The following is a 22,808-nucleotide window of genomic DNA, read 5'->3' as shown; positions in this document are numbered from 1 at the left end:
TATACAGCAAACACCCCTGTAAAAGATAATTTTCAACATTATTGGAGTTGGTGTAATACAGGAACTTTCAGTATAAGACCTAATCTTCCAGAATAAAAGCTAATAAATCAAAACTATTTTGTTCCCTTTTATATTCCATTGTCTCTTGTTATACCAGTGCTTAAAATATGTAGCATTGTGAGTCTGCCTCCCAAAATTTTAAATAATCAGGAATTATTTTCCTTTTAACTCTTTTCCAGGGCTTTTTATGTCTGCCTTAATATGTCTCTTCTGCTCTTAATTTTCTCTGCTGTCACTGAACAGAGATAGGATCGACTAATCTTCCTATTTTGTCTTCTCTGCATTATTATGATAGAGAAAAGATGTGTAAATTACAAGCTTTTCCTCTGAAGAGGCTATCAGCAAAGGCCAGCAGAAGTCCTGTTCACCCATATCATTATGAGGGGGAAAAGAAGGACCTTTTGCTACAACAACTTGCTTTTCCTCAGGTCTACCATAAAGTGGAATTAAGATATAAAAAGATATAAAATTCTGAGTTAAGTTGATCCAAGTAGAGCAATACACACTGAAAGCAGAGTCATGATTATACATACCCACTTCAGATCTCTGGGAGGTGGTTGGCTGGTGCTCAAGGGGCCACAAGTTATATTCAAATCATGACTTCTTTGTTAGCTTTGGCTTAAGGAAACCTCTCTAAGCCATTTAGGGCTAACTATCATGAACTGATTTGAGGTGAGTTCATCTCATTTGCAGTCCAAAGAGCAGACACTTGCTGGATTTATTTTCCATTCTTTACAATGGAAATAAGCTCATCACTATTCCATTTTACATCTCATATTAATCAATTCATTTTTCTAGCTTGCAATTATTTTATTAGTTCCAATAAGTACTTCATGAATTGTTAATGATAACAAAAACCAACAAAATCCAGAATCTGGCTAAAAGTAACACCCTTTGAACATTTTGGCCTGCTGCCACTGTTCTGTATGACTGGTGTGGGGTGGAACTCACACCACTTTCAGCACAATTACTTGTGAGGGTCAACTTGGCACAGTGGGTTACAGCTTCAGGATATGATTGTAGCAAATATCAGAAAACATGCGTAACATTTTGAAGAGCAGCAGTGCTATAATTTTCTATATGTGTGTGGCAAAGCCTTTATTTTCTTAGATCTGTCTACCAGAGGTGCTAAAGGGAGCTGTCAGTTACTCTAAATTAAGGTCTTAAACTAAAACAAAAAATATCTCAAATATATGCAGATAGCGTCATGAAATTATATATAAAATAGTGTCAGAATGGAATAGTTATAAGGATTCTCATTAATCTATAAAGTATTTCAGTAACTTAAAAATTTTATTTGATCTTCCAAAAGTATTAAGTATTTTTATAAAATAAGGAGATATTAATCTTTTCCAAGGTGCTGCTTGCACGCAAACATAGCGTTTGGTGATCAAAACAACTATTTCAGAATGTGCTCTGGAGTTGTCCTCTATAGAGCTGACCAAAAGACAGTATTACTGTGTATCTAGCGAATTTATTCCAAAATTCCAGTACTTCTGAGGATTTTACTGTTGATTTAAATAAAAAGAACTGCATCTTAAAGAAAATGCTCTCTCCGCTGAGAACCATTGTAAGCATAGGCATGCAAATAGTTTGTGATACTCTAAGATTAAAAACATTGAAATTATATCTAAAACATCTCACTTCCAACATCTGTTTCTCTTTATAAAAGTTGATGTTTTCAAGTCATCACACTGAAAATAGTCTCCATAAAGAAATACTTTAATGCTACAGCTCTGAGAGAAATTGATAAGAGTACTGAAACTTGCTCAAATTATATTATTTTATCATCTTTCTTTTGTTGTTATGCTAACAAATATCCAGGCCCATGACATCATACAGAAACATAATTAATGTGCACATAGCAAGACAAAATGACCATTTTGTCTTGGTACCAGATAGATCTCACCTATTACTTCTCTCAATCAGGATGTGTTTTTTATTATTGTTTTTAAAATTTCTTTATCAATACTTTAATTTTTAAGCTATTTGTTGTGTGTTCCTTCACGAGGATTTTATTTCACTCTTTTTCATAGACTTCTCCAGCCATCACTTATTCATAATTTCATATAGTAGTAGCTAAAACAGCTAGCAAAAGCCTAAAAAACATGACACTGAACTGACCAGACATTGAAAATATATGACATCTTCTCAAAATGCAAAAAAACCTTAATCACCAACAGTATGCTCATGAAAACTCCTATCCAAGCAAAGATTAGCAACTGATAATGCTTATAGGTTACAACGAAACAAAAAAAGTCAAATCTATAGAGATGACAAGGTAAGTTATTACTTTGGTGGTGACAACTACTACTGTCTATAACCTGTTTTTATTTCCATTTGCAAAAGCAGAGTGAAACTTGAGATTTAAAATTGACTTGTGTATGTGGGGGGGGAAGAGTCTCATTCCAGTTCAGCAGACCCTGCAGTTTTCATGAAAGTTATCAATTTATAAGGCCCAAACCATCCTTATTTTGAAGACAAATTCAATCAACAAGTTGTAAAGAAATTTTTTTCCCAGAAAGAGCATTACACTGTGAATTTCCACTAACACATAAGATGCCATTCACCATCCTTCACAACTGAAACAGGTGGCAAAAGCACCAGCTGACTGCAGAGATGTAAGGCCAGACCTCCAACCCTCATCACCCTACAGGCCTTCCTTGCTTTGTACCTTCCTCTGCTTTAGTTAGTGTCCCACCAATGAAGGAAGCAACAGAAACAAATAGCTGAGGATAAAATGATTTTTAGGTACCTGAATTTAGATTACATTTTAGACGTGACAGGTGAAAATTGAAAATGGTAAATATAAAACCCCTAAGCAAATAATCTGTATTAGCAAGAAAGCAGCAGGGCCCAGGTTGTTCTCTCTGTCACTTCAAAAGAAAGGGATAACATATGACATCCAAAACAACCTCTCTTTTTCCAATTAACAGGATTGCATTAGAGGTTCAGATTTGCCTCATTGGAAAAACTGAACTTAATTTCACAGATGCAAATCAGATTCACTCTTTATCGGAATGAATTTAAGATTTGCAATAGCATAATTACAGAAATTGTATTTACATTTATTATGCTAATTCACCTTACGTTGCCAATTATAAAGAATATTTCATGTAATGGGTACATCTCACAGTGTACAGGTATCATACTTCTGGCATTAAAATGTTGCTAAGATGACCTGCCATATAAAAAGAATATTTTTGTTCATGTTTTCCTTGGAAATAACTCTGTAAAAAACACTTTGCAGAGTGTCCTCATCATAGTGCTTTTTTGGCTATTTTTCCCTGGAAGCTTTGGCCTCCTAATCTTGGTTGCAAAATATTTTGTAGCTAAAACCTATTTTTTCTAGGAGCCATCTCGTTAAATTTCCTGGTCTTCATTCTTGATTGGTTCTGATGACACTCAGACTATTAGCAGAGGAGGCTCAATCGAGTGATATCAGGGTATTTTATCCTGCTTGAAGAGCCCTAAGAATATGTTTTGTGTTTGGTCAGAAGGGGCTTTTAAGTGCAAAATCAGTTCTAAAAAAGTCACTACCTTATCAAATTAAGTGATGCAATTACTTTGTGTAGGTAGGTACTAATGTTACTCTGAAAACTATGTGTTCAAAGTTAAAAAGTGGTATTATCCCTCTTTTGTTTTTAATCTGATATTAACACACACTCGAGAGCTAACTAGCAGTGTAAGAACACAGTGAAAGTAACCATCAGGTCTCACTTAGGGCATAAGAAAATTTGGAAAATCCTTATTTGAGGTAGGAGAATGAAAAAAGTGGCAGGCTTACTACATGGTTAGTGCAGAAGGAGATGGAAATTGGGTGGATGAACTGTATCCTCAAAGGGACCCCTTTTTTCTCATTGTAGGGTCTTTAGCATCTGCTGCTTCCACTGGGATGATGGAGGGAAGGCTGGGACATCCTCTCCAAACCAGCAGCATCAGCCCAAGTCCTTTGTTCCCTAGCTTCCTTCCCTTGCAATAGTCAGAGAAATATCAACCTCAAATTTCATACTTCCCCTGCCTTTCCAGGAAGGTTTTGTGTCCAGGATAACCCCAGCTGCTAGACACAGGATTCCAAGGTGCTTGCTCTCCACCTTACTGCTATCTTCCTTTATTGCAGATTAGCCTTGGAGAAGCAATTTCTGTTCTCATTTATGTAAGAACTGAAAAAGGGTTTATTAAAAAGGCCACATGGATTCAGTTCCTCTCAAGGTGGCTCTTTCTGTTGAAATGCCACCATGATGATTTTACATTGAAGCACAAATTATTAAGATTTGCTTGATTAAAATTGGATAGCAGTTTGAAAAAGACTGGACAGTCAAATAATATTTCTAGAATATTAGTAAAGAATCTTTGAAAAGACAGAACGACAGAGCTTTGAGACTCGGTATCAGATATTAATATTGATTGCCTTTATATCAGTCTGGAAAGTAATAGTAACGTGAACTACTACTTTGCACTGATAGTTACATCCAGTATACCGAGTTCAAACATAAAATATTTCTTCTCTGAACAGTCTCAGCCTATAGCGCAAATGAATGTTGTCTGAATAAGTACTAGCCATTGAGCACAAAAATGATATGGCACAAAACCTGCGTTTACAATGACTGTCAGACATACAGTTGAAGCCAAATGAAAGCCAGTTGGAAGCTGCTCAGAAATTTGGCAGTTAAAATACATATTTTAGGCCTTATGGCTGCATTCATTGCCATATGTTGAGAGCTGTCCCTCTCTATTTATTTGTATGCTTGGAACTGTCCACCCCTATTTATTTGCAATCCCTTATTTAGGCATAATGGCTCAGCTACTAAAAGATATTAACATATTGCTGCAGATTGAAGGCAGAACAAAAGATACAATTAGAGGTTGAGAGGAGACTGAACCATGTCAAAAGATCAAGTCTTATATAGTCACACAGTGATAACTACCCTATAGCCCTTGTTCTTGTCAAGGTCCATTTCAGCCTATTGTCTACATTTTCTCCCAAAAGTAACCCTGATACACTGAAATAACAGAAAAGTCTGATTCAAACTGCAAACGTTTGATCTAAACTCACCTCAGTGTTTCTGACCAGGCTGTTGACCAGCAGGACTACATCTAGCTCTAAAACAGGGGGTCATATATTGGACACTGAAATTACCATGAGTCACTCTTCAGAAGCTAGTATTTTGGAAAGGGCCTGTCACTGCCTTTTGGAGATGGTATGTCCACAACTATAGTAAGTGTGAGAAATTAATTTTACCACAGTGCCTTTGTTATTCTGATTGAGAAATGCATCCCAGTAGACTCAATGCAGAGGGGAAATTAAATGGCATCTTCTCCTCCACCAGATCCAATTAGTTCTGACAATACTTGGCACAACCCTTTGAATCCATCTCTTGTTGTTTCCCCAGCACGTTATTTTTCTCCTGATTTTTCCTCTTGTGGTTCTTTTCCTGATTTCTCTGTAATATACATTGACTTCAGCCAGCAAAGACACACCCACCTTGCTGCAACACAGACATGAGACTCCAACCCAAAAGCAATGATTTAAACAACATAAGGCTGTAAAAGTTTGCTGAGTTTCAGAGTGGATAAGCCATTACACTGTGCCTGTGGCATCCCAGCAGAAAGGCTGCAGGGGAAGGAAAAGCCAGAGACACAAGATGACAGAGAGAAGCTGCGTTTTCATTTATGTTTTTATTTTTTCCCACTTTGTGAGTTTGTTATGCTTTAAAACACATAGAATCAAACAGCAAAACCCAACACTTCAAAACTACCTAAATTTCCTCCATCTTCTCTTTCCTCCAGTTAATACATGCTGTCTGTTTAAACTATGATCTTACTTTCAAATAATTCAAAGCGTAAGGAGAAGGAATGATGGAAACCTCCAAATTAAAGATTTTATTTAATTATGTGCAAGTTATAGATTGTTTTCTGGATAATTTTAAATCTGGTTATTAACTGTTTTTGGTGCTGTCTGTTAGCAGGGGAGCAAGCCCAGTTTAGCCAGATACAGAGTTCATAACAGCCGAGTCATGTCCCTACAGCTAGCCAGCTGGCCTCCTTTACCACGGGATCCACGACAGCCTCAGCTCTTTCTAACTGCATTTATCCCCATGAAGTTCCCACAAGCCAGAAAAGACCTCTTGTCATCGTTAGCTGAGGTAGTTGTGCACCATAAGGGCAAAGACAAAGAAGAATTGAGGTGCTGAAATCCAGAAATTCCATTCCCAAATACTCCCCTGCTTATTGAAGTACACAGGCACTTAGCAATTGGTAGGCTTGCCCACCTTTTCAGCTTCCATGTAAGCCTTCCTTTTCAACCAGTACTGAAAAATTTAGCATTTCAAATTTTTAAGTGGTATCTTCAGAAGAAGTCCCTAATAGGTGCCATGGGAAAGATGGAAGCATGGCTAATGAGAGTCAAGAAGCCCCACACGTGCTGAGAGGAGTCACAGGGCAAAGAGCAAGTCAGCCTCACCTTTATATCACTTTGTATTCACAAAACAACCATTGGTCAAGACATTTTTTGCCTGGAAGCATGCTCCATCTAGAAATGTATACCTGAACCTTCAGATCAGTCTGATCTTTTTTGGTAGGTTTGATTTGCACTCCACCTACTCTCTCTGCCTGTGAGGAAAATAGCAAGTTTTTCCCCTGAAATTCATATTATACAGTTATCTTCTTTTTCCCCTTCCATCATGCTTTCCCCACGGCATAACATCTTATTTCATGTAATGCCCTGTAAATACTAACTCTGTTGGGTAAGGCTTAAGGGAAAACATTTCAACATTTTTTTGCAGCATAATGAATTAGAGAGGCACAGATAGGCTTCTCCTTTTTTTGAAGTTCCCAGACTACCATCTACCTCTCTGTCTTTTATTCTCAAATAAAAACCTTTTCCTAAACCTTTCCAAAGGCACGAACCCTCCTGATGGAAGCACTCATTTATCCAGCTCTGATTAGCAGGATTGTGAAGTGAGTGTCTCCCAAACATCTTCTGGAAAGGATTAGGAAGAATCAAATAAAACCTGAGATTTGCTGTTAATTATGAATGTCCAAAAGAAAGTGTGGAAATTGAAGGGAAAGCAAGAGACAGTTCCACAGCTTTTAAATAAGACTCTTATGACTGCAAAACAAGAGGTTCAGAGTCAGGTGTCCTGCAAAATAATTCACAGAAAAAATTTCCTGTGAGGTAATACATTTTGTATCTTACATTTTCAGATTCTTGAAGAGATAAGCAGAGGAAATACCTCATTGATGCATCTCAGGAGAACAACCTTTAAAAGGAATGCTAACATTCAGCACCACACAGAAGTATTGCATTATAACGTAAAATATTCCACTTGGGTAGGTGATTTTATTGTCCTGATAGAAAAATAAAATTTCTCCTGACTGCATAGAAGGAATTTAAAGATTCCAAAAGGCAACTGTATGAAAAATGCTAACTGTGAAACATATTATTTTTCTATAGAGTTGAAATATAAAGTATTAAAAAACTCCATAAAGTTTGCATGGGATTGCTCATTTGGTGATCGCATTGGGAGCATGTGAATATGTACCCTGAATGTACAGAAAAGAGCAAGGATCAATCCTATCAGCTGATACTGTTAGTCCATTTCCACTGGCACATGGAGCAATGGAAAATTTTGGCTACTAGCAGCATCTGTATTAAAATCAGTAGTCTGTGAAGACCCAAAAGTTTTCTCCATGTAATGTCCTGTTGTAGGTAGTAAGAAGCTTTGCTGGATCAGTGACCCGGCTTTCAGGGTAGGAGTTATGGCAGAGATGGGCAGGAAATGGAAATGTGTGCAAAGCAATGTAATCATCTGTAAGTACCATGTGCCAATGCCATATCTGAAAGCAATGCTCAAAAGTGTTGTTTGGAATGAGGACTGGGGCTGGCTCCTCTATCTCTATTAATAGGCCATGTAGGACAGAATGAATCCAGAAATATAAATCAATTTCTAAACTGGCATTTTAAAGAGCTTTGTGCTTTCTTTCAGTGAAAGTAATAGCTTATTTTTCAAAACCTACAAAAGCACATGATTGCACACAACTCTGGGCTTATTGTTTTTTCTCATTCTTTCCAGAAAAATATGTATCATAATTAAGCTTCCATATGCAGATATCCTGCAGAACATTTATTGCTGAAGCAATTATACAATTACACACATTTGTTCATTTACAAAATAAGCATACCTATCCATTACTCTAGATGCATCTGATCGTGATAATTGTAGTGCCCTGAGCTCTCAATACTTCCCGAAGCAGGTTCTCTGAGTCTCATTTAAATATAACAAGTGTGTCACCGCCTTTAAATTAAATTTACACTTAAAGCTGACTTAGAAGTCAGCCCACTTGGCAGCTTTTGCTAATATAGTTGTCTGCTTCTCATCTACAGAGATACCTTTTCTTTACAGAATAAATCTTATGAAAAGGTCTGCAGAAAAACCTGGAATTTCTGTCAAAACCAAAGCTGGGGAATTGCTTGATTCTTGATTCAATCTGACATGGCAAGCCTCGATTTGAGGCTTGAAGTAGATTGATTTACAAATAAACAAATAGAGTTATAGAACTGAAAAAATGAATATACATCATGCCTCATCTTTTCTTGGAATACCAAAGATAGCCCAGGGTAATGAATGCATCCAGGATGAATATATTTGGATTAGCAATGCAATAAAAATTGGCATGCAGATACCTCTCAAGTATAAAAATCAAAGCCAGAAACAGAAAGACTATGGGTGACAGCAACTGTTTCATGTCTTGTATATGGGGTTGGAAGTACAGAATATTCTTTCAGAAAATATAAGAAATACGTGTGGTATTGTGACAGATTAGCTTTTAAATAAATGTATAGCCATTAGATAAATTAAATATTTTCACAGTGACTGCAGTTTGCAAAATGTGTGTTGGACTGGAATGGTTTATTAATACAGTTTGTTAGGAAGATGCCAATAATGGTTGAAATTGAATTAAATTAACACAAAGGTTTCTTAGTTAAACAGCATCTAGCTGAAGGGGCCAGCAATCATGATCAATTTCAGTATGGCACAAAGATATCTCTGCAGTAGGTATTGAAAAAATTATTTACATTATGAATATTCAAGAAAGTTAAGACAGCAATGATTGAAAAAATATATATATTAGGCTGAGATACTGCACTATTTCATCCCCTTTCTCCTATTCAAGGAAATTAAAAACAAAAGTTGAGTTGCATTTTTTGGCCTTTAGATTTACAACTGACTCTCTCAATTTGCTTAAACATCTTTTCTACCTATTGCATATAGAGGATACAACAGCTGGAATAAGGAAACATTTTGACTGCTGTTACGTCTACTAACACTCACCCTTGTCATATTTTGCACAGTACATTAAGCAAAAACATAACAGGCAGTTATTACAAGCCTGCTTTCTATTTCAATGAATCTTTGTTAGGCAGGGGCAGGAGAGCAAGGAAAATGAGCAGAGGTGAAATAACAGCAAAAGAAATAAAATCTCCTGAACAAAACAGAATAATTACACTGTGCCATGTTAGGAGCAGTAATGAGGTTTTCAGAACTCCAATGCACTTGTTATGAAAGACATGATAAAGGTAACATTAAAGCAAAACAAAATAGAGAAATACTCAGAGAAAACAAACAAAAAACATTGCTATAAAACCAGTAATATAATCATAGGGATTGAAGAGCCAAGGGGAGAGATTTCCTGTGCCAAGATGCACAGTAACTTTATATCCCTGCAGTGGGGCCACGATGCAGTACAGTAAGGCATAAGGTGAAGTAAATCTTTCAAGTGCATTTTGCAATATGTTCTTTTTTTTTTCTTGTTGTATTTCTTCTTAGCACATAGTAAGCAGCTGTACTTCACTGACAGCAAAGGTGGAACAAACCCTACTGAACCCCTGGGTCCTCCTGGGGGATGTGCCAGTTGGATGGAAAATCTTCTGTGACTGCCCACGGGTACCAGCACAGCCAGCCGTGGGTCATTCAGCATCTGCCACAGCGCACTCTGGAAGGGGAATGCAACTGCTCTTTCTGCAAACCATTTCTTTCCCTGCCCCTTTGCCTTCCTTTTCCCCCTTCTTCTCTCTCCTCTATGCCCCTCCTCCAATCTATTAATAATATTTGATAAATTCTGACGGTATTTGAAAATAGTTGGAGATGATGGAACTTGCTTTTTTTGCAAATGTTTTGGCTGAAAAGCTAAAATTCACTCAGAGTCACGTTACCTGCGATTGTTGAACTGGCTTTCTTGACATCAGTGTTTTACTCGTTTAAGATGGTGCCAGTCTGGAAAGATGAGATATGGACTATAGTCAAGGGCTGTTACAGCTATGTGAGTTAGAGGAGAGATCTAAAGTTCAGTGAAATGGATTTGAAAAGACAAGAGTAAACCAACACCTCCTTTCACAAAAAAGACGTAAGTGATGCCATGAAAGGGCTACTCCCATGCAACAAGATAACTGAGAAGTACTGTCTCACTCCTCGAGAGACCAAATAACTATTTTAATTATTCTTAATGAAGTAACATGACTCTTAGTCATGTTTACCAAATTCAAAGGTCATAATTAATTTCCAGCAATTAAATCTTATTGCAGATCTTTTGAAAGCTGTAACTTCACTGAAGAAAACACACTTAGTTGACACAGGAAAGCAGAAAAGCCAGTTCATAGCCCACTGAAAAATCCATGAATATATGCCTTATTTTTATTGTAGATAAAGTCCAATAGTTTAAGAAAAATTCCTGAAATTTTTTTAAATAAGCACATACGTCTATATCTGTATATATTTTTTATATTTTTTGCAATGCCCTATCCATATTCCACGTGAAGAAAAAAAAAAAAAGTATTAAAAAGTAGGAATCGTGATTGCTTTCAAAGTACACAGGAGATAGCAAATCAAACCAATGGTCCTTATCTTGGCAGACTATTGAAATCTCCAGGAGCACAAAGAATTTCCTGACATCTCTTTGCATGAGAAATCTAGTATGTTATTTGTACTCCCACAAAGGTGAACGATTATATTCGTTAGCCAAATCGTACTCGCTGATGTGTCTGGGGAGCCAGAGAAACCCATTTCTTCTTAGGTATAAAACAATGTCATCCAGAGAAGACTGTCCACCTTCATCACAGAAAATGCTATCAAATACCAGAAACACCTTACTATCAGTCTATTGTAATTCCAGTTAGCAAAAATATATTCACAGTTATACAGGTAAATGCATAAACAAAATCAGTTTCTGATCTCTTCTGTTATAAATAAGGTTCATTGCTAGGAAAAATATGGGCTTAATATTTAATCTGGGGAGGGTAAGATAAAAAATTTAGACACATGGCTGTAAACATTGGACCGTATACATCTTCATCAAAATCACTAGAGAGATCTCTGAGCAAGAGAACAGAGCACACCAGTTGTTTTGCTCTTGTCTGACACTGAAACTTATTTAGAAATTTCTTCTCTGATAAGGATTAAAAAAAAAAATTATTCATTTTTCTAGTGCCATTTCAATTAAATTAATGGAGATTAAGTGTTCCTTGGCTAAGCTTATATGTCTTGGTTCTGTCCAGGACAGGGTTAATTTTACAGTAGCTGGCAGAGGGCATGGCCAGGAGGTTATTCTTCTACCTCATGTCCTTGCTCTGTCTTCCAGAGAGACAGGGTTCTGCCTGGTCGAGAGCACATGGTAAAGGCAGACATCTGGTATTGTCTGTTAATGGGGTTTTTTGTGTTCTCTCTGAAGAGTTTCTTTTCTTATACCTTTTATAATAACTATTGCTGCTGTTACTGCTTGTTTCAGCTCATTGCTGTTTCCAGTTTCTTGGACTGTGTTCTTTGCCTTTGCCTCCCGTTGGAGGGGAGAGGGCGAGCGGCATATGGTTTTATTGGGAGCACTAAAGGAGAGAATTCCATTTCTAAACCACAACATTATGTTATTTATCTATTATTTTAATAGAAAATCTGTCTTTAGCCAAACCCCAAGCCAAATAACAATACTAGAACCCATTTTTGTCTTAAGTCCTTGTTTTCCCAAAATTAGAACAAATAAAGCATAAGTCCCAATTACAGCAGACTTAAAATGGATTTTTGTATCCGTCTCATCAAATTTCTGGATGACATATTCTTTAGTTCCATAAGGAAAGAAAAGAAATTACTTTTAGGGTTCCTTGAACTCAATATGGAGATAATAATATCATGCAGACCTGATACTGACAATTGCAATGACAGAGTCCAAAGAAAATATTCTGTAATTATCACCAAAACCACTTAGACCTTTGGATACATGTTCCTGAAACTCCACTCTTCCTGTTCGATGACATCCAGGGTGAACTGCACAGTGCTATCAGAATATTATTTCCCCATTATAACCTGAGTTGCTTTAATAGTCACGGTTCCGAATTTTCTTCAAATGAGGTCTAAAAACAGTCCAAAAAATGGAGAAGATGTAAACATCAGGGTCTATATGACAGAGGTATGTATGGGAGTTTTTTTCCCCTAAATGCAACTTTGCTAGTGTAGCAAGATCTGTTTTCTAACCCTAAGAAACATGTGTAAGTCCCCCAGATTTTTGAAAAAAATAATTAATGAATAATGGGACAGGGGTTAAGTGTTCCTATCAGTTTTTTCAGTTGTTCCCATCTGGTTCTGTTTCACAACCTTTGCCTCCACTGACTTCTGAGTGAGGTTTATCAAAGGGACAATTGGATTATAATTGCATCAGAGAAGATCAATAAATAATATTGAGAAGTGTCACTTTCTAGAAAGGAATACTAATACTTCTTTGGGGTCTGTTACATAATAGTCTTCAGTACTATAAATTCATTATTTAGAAGCCAATGCAGTTTTTGCTCCCAAGGATAAGCTTTCAGATTTTTTTGAACAGTATTATCAAGGGAAGCTTGAGTTACAAACATCAAGAAGTATGGTTGCAATATTTAAAATATTAGAAAATTCAACTAGACTGGAAACACAGAGAGAATTTCTTATGCTTTGGAATACCGTTCTGAATTAAAATCTCCCTTGGCTGTTAATACCCACAAGTCTGTAAATTTATAAGTTAGGCTAATTCCATGTGATGACAGCAAGCAGTTCCACACTGACAGAGGCTGACACACAGTAAAAGTACCACAGAAGCCACATGGAGTTTCTGTCAGTAACAAAATACATGTTTTCAGTAGAAGTCAGTACCTGCAAGTATGCCAGAGTGCCAGCAGCCAGCTCTGAGCACATTTGCTGCAGATTTTTAAGACTGTCACATCACTAAATCAAAGTTGCTCAGTGGTTGCCAAATGTTAGCTCATTAAGCTGAAGGAATTACTGAGTAGCCTCAGAAAAGAAAACAAGTTCTGAGAGAAGTAAGATGGTATCTGCTGACTTACTTATATGGAGCCTGGTACTTCAGCAGTTGTTCCATTTTCTCTGTCTTGGACAAGGTTTTCAGGTTTAGAATATTCAAGAAAGCCTGGGATGCTCCTTTTCTTAGCTTCTGCTGATCCTCTGAAAAGCAATGGCTTGCAACATTGACAACGAGGTAAGATTTTTTTCCAAGAACCAAAAAGTAAAAACTGTAACTAAATTTGCTCCAGGAAAAAAATATCCACGTAAATAATAAGAATTGAGTTGTCAATCAGTGTGCCTAGGGAAGGTTTTGATGTACTATGACAAAAAGAGAAGTGATTTCAGGTGCAATACCTAAAACTGCCATATTGGTATATTCCTTTGGGAATTTCTGATTAGCTTCACGTCCTGATGAAAATGAATTATTTTTAATCCAATGAAAATGATTATTTTTGAAAACCCTCAAAACACAGTCCTAATACTGGCAGAGATGTGGAAGCCCAGGAAGGTAGGGAGCACAGGCAGTGAGGAGTCAGGAATAAATGGGTCAGTGGAAGTGAAGAACATGTACCTGCTTGCTGCTGTTCTTTCCTTTTCTTAAACTACAGAAAAAGAAAGCTGTTTATCTGCTAATACCAAAAAATATACTATAACATCAATTTACTTTATTGACTGTACAAGTACTCAACATTAAGCAGATTTATGGTTTTAGAAACTGTTTTATTGTGTGTGTGTCTGAGGAAATTTCTCTCTTCTAGATAAAGCTGCACTTCAGCTACACAAGGAGCATATATAGGAACTGCTTTATAGGAACCATTTGGCACATGCTCTGCTTTTAGATTTGTGCAAGTGAAATCACATTTGATGGCACTACAGCTATAATTTAAATCAGCTCTTGGCCTAACTGTATTCTGAAAACAGCTGCAGCACACCATGGCAATGGGAAAACACCACCTGACATTTCCAATGTTAGGATATAAATCTAGGGTATCACATTAATAGCAATCAGCTTCTCTGGACTGAGCTGAAGAGAGTGGAATTGCTGGGCTGGTAGAGCTCTGAAAACCTGAGGTGAAGGCTGCAGTGGGGAGTGCCAGGAAAGAAGGCTGCACAGGGATTCATTTTTGAGGGCCTGTTTAGAGATTGTGAATGTAGTTGAAAAGTTAATTTTTTTTCAGTGTGACTTATTTCCATTGCATCCAGAAAGAACTGTGTGGTTTTGGCTCTCATATAACTGGCTTTATAATGAGTAGTTTTGAAATATGATGTTAATTGACCACATCTAATCACAACACTTTTAAAAGAAAGCACTCTGATTAGGCAAGGTCTTATCATTAAAGTTTTTCTTTGCAAATGTCTCCATGAAGATCAGATATAATGTTTTCAGTTAGACCAGTGTCAGTCTAAATAACCTGCAAAGAATATGACCCAGGGGAGCAGGTTCTCTTCAGCTTTACCAGACAGATTCAAAGTAGGATTTGCAAGAAGGCTGCAGGAAGGTTTGCAGGAAGATGGTTCCATCTGCAGACAGAGGCTAATGTGATCATAGCTCCACTGTAGCTCAGGGTGTGGGTTGTAAAGCCAGGTGATTTCAGCCAGGCTCTCTAACCCAGAGAGCTAGCCAGAGAACACTTCCTAAAGATTTTATGCTTCAGTGCATGTCACAGGACAGCACATCAGACCATTTTTACAGATCAAATCTGGGCATATCCATAGCCTCAGGAACAGAACAAGGTCTTGGCTTTTCTGAGAACCAAGCTATAATCCAAGCCCCACAAAAAGAGTGTGAAAAAAGAAAAAAATCAAAGTTTTTAAATGTATCTATGAGCTGACTTTTCATTTCCCTCCTTTCAACCCATTTCATTCCTTAACATCTGGGATACTTCAGAAATAGCCAGTCATGCTGGATTTATAAACAGACAGACCAATCACACCGTCACAGGAGCAGACCACAGGTGGAATAACTATACTGGGGGAAACAAAATAGTTTAAGACACTGACACTTGCTAGCCCAGAAATGCAGCATGTCATCATCTCAGCTGAGATTGTGTGTGTCAATCTGTGGAGTTCAATTCCTACTTAAACAAGCGATAAGTCCTTTCTGAACGTCTCAGTCATCTGCAGAACCTCTTTACGCCTGATTTGCCAGCTGTCTAAATCTTTGTCTGTGCTTCTAGATTGCTGTCTGTCCAAATAAGCCCTGACAACTCACTCTGCTAAGCTCCTCCCCTGTGAGAACTCAGACACCCTTAAATGAAAGTAAAATGTACATTTCTCACAGGACACATTTCCCTCTGAGCTTCTCTTGAGCACTTGGACATTCTCCAAAATGTTTCTCCTGTGAAAGGTGATATACCACCATGTTGTCGGAAGTTGTGTGGGGAGTGTGCTAGGCTGAATTTAAACTAGAAGAACTTGGGAGCTGGTGTTTCATTCTCATGCTAACAAATTTATCTCGGACTCTGTGGAAATAAACTCTACCTGAGATAACAGGTCTTAATTGTTTGTTGTTGAGTTCTGGCAGAAGCGACTTCACCAAAGAAAAGATTTCAAATGCTTTTTACAATCAATTCTGAAATGTTTTTCAATTGCAGTTTTTCAGGGTGAAAAAAATAAGAAAAGAAAATCATTATAATATTTCCAGTTATGAAGTCCTTCTGCAGAGAAACAATTGGTTCTGCCCTCTTGACAGAAAGCTCTGTGCCAGGGCTATGACATATCCTAAACTACTATTCAGTTTTGATTTAGAGTAGAGATCAAGTCAATCATTATAGTATCCAACACATGCCAATGACAACTGTTGAACTGATGACTCAGCAGACTCGTTATTTTCCGATCTACTGTGAGGTGAACCTGGAAACATCACCCTTCTAGTAGTGATGCTATATTTTATATATTTCTTCTACACAAACGTAAGCATGTTTTCCCAAGGCAGTCAAAAATTGATTATATTTATTTTGAAAATATCCAGATCACCTATATATTTGCATTCAAACAAATTACTTTAGTAGCAGAAATATTTGCTGAAATGAATGAATTTAATGTGGCAAATTTGCAGTGATCATTTAAAATTATGAATGTCAACATCAGGAAACAGAATCTAACAGCAATGCTTACCCAGTCATGATAAGAATACTTGTACATGCAGTCAAAAAGCCTAGAACACAAACATTCTCAGTGAATGCCTTGGCTACTAATCAATAAATCTCTGCAATACTTGAATTTTAAACTCAGAAAATCACAGAGCACGAGCAGCTTTGAACACAAAAAAGCCGATGCAGAGAGAATAGAGAAGCACTCACCCATCTTTTCAGAAATAATGCTTTTTATGCATTCTTGTCCATCACTGTTTAGACAATCTATTCTGGATACACAAATTAACACTGCTTTCATTTTGCCCTCATTAATTCCACTGCTTTAATACTGGATTCTAGATCACCTGTGTAGCACACTGTGATTTTGTGCTCACCAGGAAGAGCAGCTGAGAGACTGTCTCCAGTTCATAATGGCCAGGCATTTTGGCAATTGGATGAAACACTGCAAGACCCATGAAAGTGGCCCAATGTTATTGGCTGGTGATAACTTTCTTTTCAGAGATTGATTCTTTTTCATTATACTCCTGGCTGAGTGCAGGTGTACAGAATAATAGCCCGTGGCAACAAAGAAGATGAAAGTCAATTACAGCTGGAGATGAGAAAGAAAATTCATTTTTAGTTTCTGTTAGCTGTTGCCCCTGCGAACACAGCAACATGCTTTTATCGCGTAAGAGCAAAGAAAGTCAAGGTGTAATCTTTGCTCTTTAACCCTCTTTCTGCTTTATGCCATATAGGAAGCATAACATTTTTTAATATATCTATATGTCTTTGGTGCATGTCAAGTTGTCTACCCGAAAAGCAACTCAAAACCATTATTTTGTACCACAGAGTACAGATAATTTTGGCAGAGTGGATTTTCAGTAGGCCTGGGTACAGATTTGAATTCTATTTAAACATACTGACCTTCCTGGTCACAGATTTTTATAAACTTTATCCATGTGAGCAGAAAGGAAAAAACTCCTAAGATACTGGAAATTTAAAGGCTTCCTAGAATCTCCCTTTCTTTCTCCAAGTTGTTAAAATTAAAAACAAAAAAAAAGAGAGGGAAAATCTCCCTACCCACAGGACTCTGATAATGTACCTAAAATTTCCCCCTTTTTTATCGTATCAATAGACACTAAAAGCAATCTTTTAAAAAGCTGAAATAGCGTTTTATATTCACTCCTGAATGGAATGATGAGATGCCTCCTTCCTTATGGAAGTTATCACAGCAAAATGTTTTAAATTCCCTCTTATAATAGTGTACCTGTGTAGTAATACACCAATGTGATATACAGTGCATGTTAATAGTAGAATAAATCACAGTATTTGTACTACAGACTGAGCTATTAATCTACCCACATGCTTTCCTATTCCATCAGGCAGAGCAATAAGCAAATGTAGCAAAGGTTCATGGTTTCTCCCCAAGACAAGATAATTTGCTTTAATTACTAGTTTTATTATTTTTTTGCACATTACTTTCCCACGTATTTAAGCAGTAAGCACTCTTGTCTAAACTTTACTATTTCTCACAGAAAGTATTAATGCTATATATAAATTTGGAATGAAATATATTGCGAGATGTTCTGAGTAAGGACCTCTTTCCTCGTATTTTATTAAGAAATTCAGAAGAAGAATTTAGCACAGAGAAGTAAGGTTTTTATTACAAATAGCAGTGCAAAATTATGAGAATTATTAGAAATATCAATGTTTCTCTGACTTTCCTGGCTTCTCAGAGCTCCATCCTAGAATGCTTCCAGTGATGGACCATCCACAGCTTCTCTGTGCAGCCTGTTTCAGTATCTCACCACACACGGTAAAAATTTTCTTCCTAATATCTAATCTAAAGATGCTCACTTTCAGTTTGAAGCCATTACTCCTTTTCCTATCACTAGTAAAAAGTGTCTCTCCAGCTCTCTGTCAGGTCTCCTTTAGTCCATTAAATGTATTTTCTTTTTTCTCACTGTAGCGTCTTTTAGACATTTTTGACTGTGCAACCAGGCTGAATAATGACATACAGCTACCTAAACACACGGAGAGTGCTATGCTTTATTTTGAGTCTCAATTTGCACCTGAATCATATCATTATATTGAGCAATATCACACAGTGGATGAAATTTTCCATGTTTAGTATTATGAATTCAGTTTAGAAATGAGGTAAGCAAGGAGAGTTCAACAGGAGATTAGAAACTGAAAAAAACAATTATGAAACTCACTTTAAAAAGCCCCCCAAAACCAGACTACCTTAATTTATTAAATGCCCAACATACTATTGTATTTAAAGTTCACACAAGGTTATAGTGCCATGGTTTAGAAACAGCACTCTTCAATTTAGTATCCCTGTGAGAGGCAAACCCCTGTGAAACCAGTAACATCCTCTACAAGGCAGCTCACATGCTAAAATTATCCTAAATATTAACTGATTACTTCAAAGACAACATTAAAGTGTTACTGAAGAAGATCTGCAGATGACATAAGCGTTGACAGACTGGTAAGCACTGAAGAGATAGGTAGAGACACAGATCAGATAGTCTTTGGCAACAATAATTCGGTTTAACCAAACCAAAAAATGTCACCAATACACACATACTAGGTAGGTAGGGGGAGAAATAAGATAGAATTGGGTTGTGGGCTGTGGGACGTGCCTGCAGAGGCACATGGCAGCACAAAGGAGCACATGGCAGCACACAGAGGCTTGTCTCCACCGGACCCTGGGGGGAGGAGGTGTCACAGGGCAGAGCCCTACAGAGAGGAGCCTGCTGGAGCTGACAGACGGGTGAACAGCGAGTGATCACCCCATAGAAGGGAGTGTGTTGCTGATGTGGCAACACGGGATAGGTCACATAGTGAGGATTACCATACAAGGAAATACTGTGCCTTAGAAAAGTGTATAAAACCAGATCATTCCTTTGAATGAACGATTCAGATTCCCTGCCAGTCTGGGTTTGTGCCTCAATCACTGACAGGTAGAGAACTGTTTAGGAAAACAGTGATAAAGAATTTGAGAGCCACAAGAAACAATAAGCAGAAAGCAATGATTGTACCTCCAGCAATATCTTATTTATATCATAAATGTTTTTTACATAGGGAGAAGTGATGTTACTCCTTCAGATATCACTCATGATGGCTTTTGTTCTCCCAGTGCTTACCAGAACTCCTTTCCACCTGAGTCTGAACACACAAACCCCTCTGAGAAGTTACTTCTCTCTAGTTACATCCTCCACAGCTACTTGCATCATGACAAATTTAAGATGTAAGTAATAAAAAATGCCACTTACTTTGACCTGTCACAAGTATTTCCCTAATGATGACTGCTTCTCCTTTGCAAAGAAAACCTGCCCTTTGTCCTCAGAATATTTAGGAGAAATGACACTGAAATAAGGTCAACCTAGGCTTGGGCTCAAGAGTAAGGAAAAAACATTCTCTGACTAGATTAACTTTTAATGTCTGACTCCTTTCTCTGGAACACCTGAATTAAATCACAGGTTCTAAACACATCAGTTGTCCTGGTTTAAGAAAATTTAAAGGGGAACACTTTAAAATGAGTTCTCTTCTTTTGTTTTAACCAATTCCTTTCTACTAATAAGGAGAAACAAAATAAGAGGTGATACAAGTGAAAAAAAACCCAACAATCTACTAACAAGAAAAATTTCAACAGGCAAAAAATAACATTAAATAATCACTAGATAAAAAATTGCTAAATCTCACAAACTGAGAAACTTAAAGTGGCAGAATACACCTCCCTTCCAAGATGGCATGGCAGTTCCCTCGCATGACCTCATGGCTCGAAAGACAAAGGGAAAATGATGACTGCTCCCTGCCTCAAAATGGCAAATTTGCTGAATATAGCCAACCACTTCCCGAATTTAAGCAACACACGAAATCTATGCAGAGGAATCTCTGTGAAAATTTAATATGTACTGTTATTATTAATATTAAAAGCTCAAGATTCCTCTCCAGCCCTTGCTGAGTGAGCTCCATGTCCAGCCAAGTTCTGAGACTGCAAATAGGGATGATTTCCTCTTCTGCAACAGAAATGATCAGGTACTACCCAAGTGAACTGTTACTCATTTACGCAAAGAGATTTTGAGAATCCTTATTTTACCAAAGCTACTGGACACTCTCCTGCCTGGAACTCCAGCTCTGCGCCAGGGGCTGCCAGAACAGCGAATTTCTGGGTTATGCAGGGGCAGGTGTGATGCTGAATGGCTCTCTATGGCTCATTCTGTCCCAGGAAGTAACATTCCCTCACTTTTGATGGGAAGAGATACGCCATATGTATGCAGGAAAGGTCTTCAGAGCTGCTCGTAGCTTTAGTACCTTGGTTATAATTCAGGGAACTCATCAATAAGGAATAAAGTCAAATTGAACTTAAGCAACTCATTACCTAGTGAGACACTATTATAAATAAATGAGGTAAAAAGTGAGAGATGAAAGTGTAAGGCCCAAAAAATCTCACTGGATGAAACTTTTAAAAGGGCTTACAGTTGTTCATGTACTCTGAGTTAGATGCATGGGAGAAATACCAACAAGATAGTCTCAAGAGATCAACACAACAAAAAAGACTTGACTAGCAACATTAGAGAATCACAGAACATTGGCAAAAGGGTTAGAGCAGCATTTAGTCAACATGAAACACTTCCCAAAGCATTAACATAAACCATTAAACTTCACCGTTTCTAAGCCCATTCTCTTTTAAATGACTCTAAAATGCCAAGACGATGAATTGGAAGAGAAAGAGAGAAAGACAGAAAAGATACAGAAAAGGACACATATAGCTACCAACTCCTGGCTTCCAGCAGTGTTCAGCTGATAGAAATTCCAAGAGGACGTAGGGTCAAGATACGTTTTGTTGCCTTGTGCTCAGCCTTAAGTACCCCATGGTCTTCCTGGGCCCTTCCCTGGGTGGGACTTCTGGTCATTTGGCCACTCAGGAGCTGGGTTAGGGGTGAGTGTGGAGCATTTCCTCTGCTGTGCCAAGGATTACCAGCCACCTCCAGGCTGGGATACAGGCTCTGGAGGTGGGGTGCACAAGGCAGGGCACTTCCTCACCTGGGCAAGGCCTGACCTGTTTCTTCCCTTACACACATGCATCCCATAATGTCTTGAGACATCAATCTTTCCAGTCTCTCACAAAAAGAGAATTTAAACAGCCTGTGTAAGGTCTCCTGGTACAGGTCATATTTGTATGTACCTGTATGTGTGCGCATGAGATACCCCAATACTGATCCAGAGTATTTGTGGAAGATAATCCAAATGAAAAAAAGTACATGGAAACAGACACTAAACCAAAAAAGAAACATTCAAGGAAATTTAGTACGGGTGACCCATTTCTCTGAAGAAAAACCTGACAAACTCAAAACCAGATCACACTACAATAAAATCTGATGACAAGAAACCTTCTGCTGTCTGGATGGACAGTTACACTGAGAAGCCCTTTGAAATGAAGAAATTCTCTGTAGAATAGATATGTTCCTACATTGAGTAATTATTGGGAAAAAAAAATGATAACTGTATCAAAAGACGAAATCCAAAATTTCAGACATATCACAGAAAGAGAACAACGTGTCTCTGCAGAGCCATCCCCTGAGAAATACTCCTTATTTGATTGTTTTCCATGTCCTGAGCTTTAGCGAACACTAAAAATCTACCCTTTCCTTGAGAAAGTGAAAGTCCTCGTTACAAAACACAGATGACATTTTTCTGCACTACATCCTAAGACCTGGCAGGTGCATCCCATAAGGCGGTGCTAGGATGGGCAGGAGGCTGTTTGTTCCTACAGATTCCCAATAACAACCACATCCGTTTGACTCCAGAAATCCATTCCAATGCAAGTGCATTCCTTCATGGAAGGCAGTACAGCCATGCTGAAAACCTCCCTCTGCTGCTGCCGAGGGGAATGTGGTACCTCTACAGCAGTCAGCTGGTTAAATCCTCCCCTACTTCAGGGTACCTACATTCTTCTAGAAAGTTTGTGTACTGACTCACAACAGTGATACCAAAGGGTTGCTTAAGGAAATCCTCAAAATGCAAAATAAATTAATTGACTGGTCTGAGATGATACTTGGTCTGCCTTGTTTGGTATGTGTCATGGTATATTTTCAACTCCTTTGCTCAGCTGAAATTTTGACCTGAGACTATGTCTGCCTTCTCTTGTTTGCATCTGATAACTCTTATGAAAACAGGTTAATAATTCACAGAAGAAGTTGTGTTATCCTTCCTTTGAATAAGTACAAGTAATTTTTAACAAGCCTTTGACAGCTCTGAGAAATGCTTATCTCCCCTAAAAGTTTTAAAGACCTAATTTTTTTTAACAGTATTCCTTTAAAGGAAGTCAGTCCAAGACTCTTTC

Source organism: Corvus brachyrhynchos, unplaced genomic scaffold, assembly GCF_000691975.1.
Source record: "Corvus brachyrhynchos isolate BGI_N302 unplaced genomic scaffold, ASM69197v1 scaffold105, whole genome shotgun sequence".
Lineage (NCBI taxonomy): Eukaryota > Metazoa > Chordata > Aves > Passeriformes > Corvidae > Corvus > Corvus brachyrhynchos.
Note: the sequence above shows the minus strand (reverse complement) of the source record.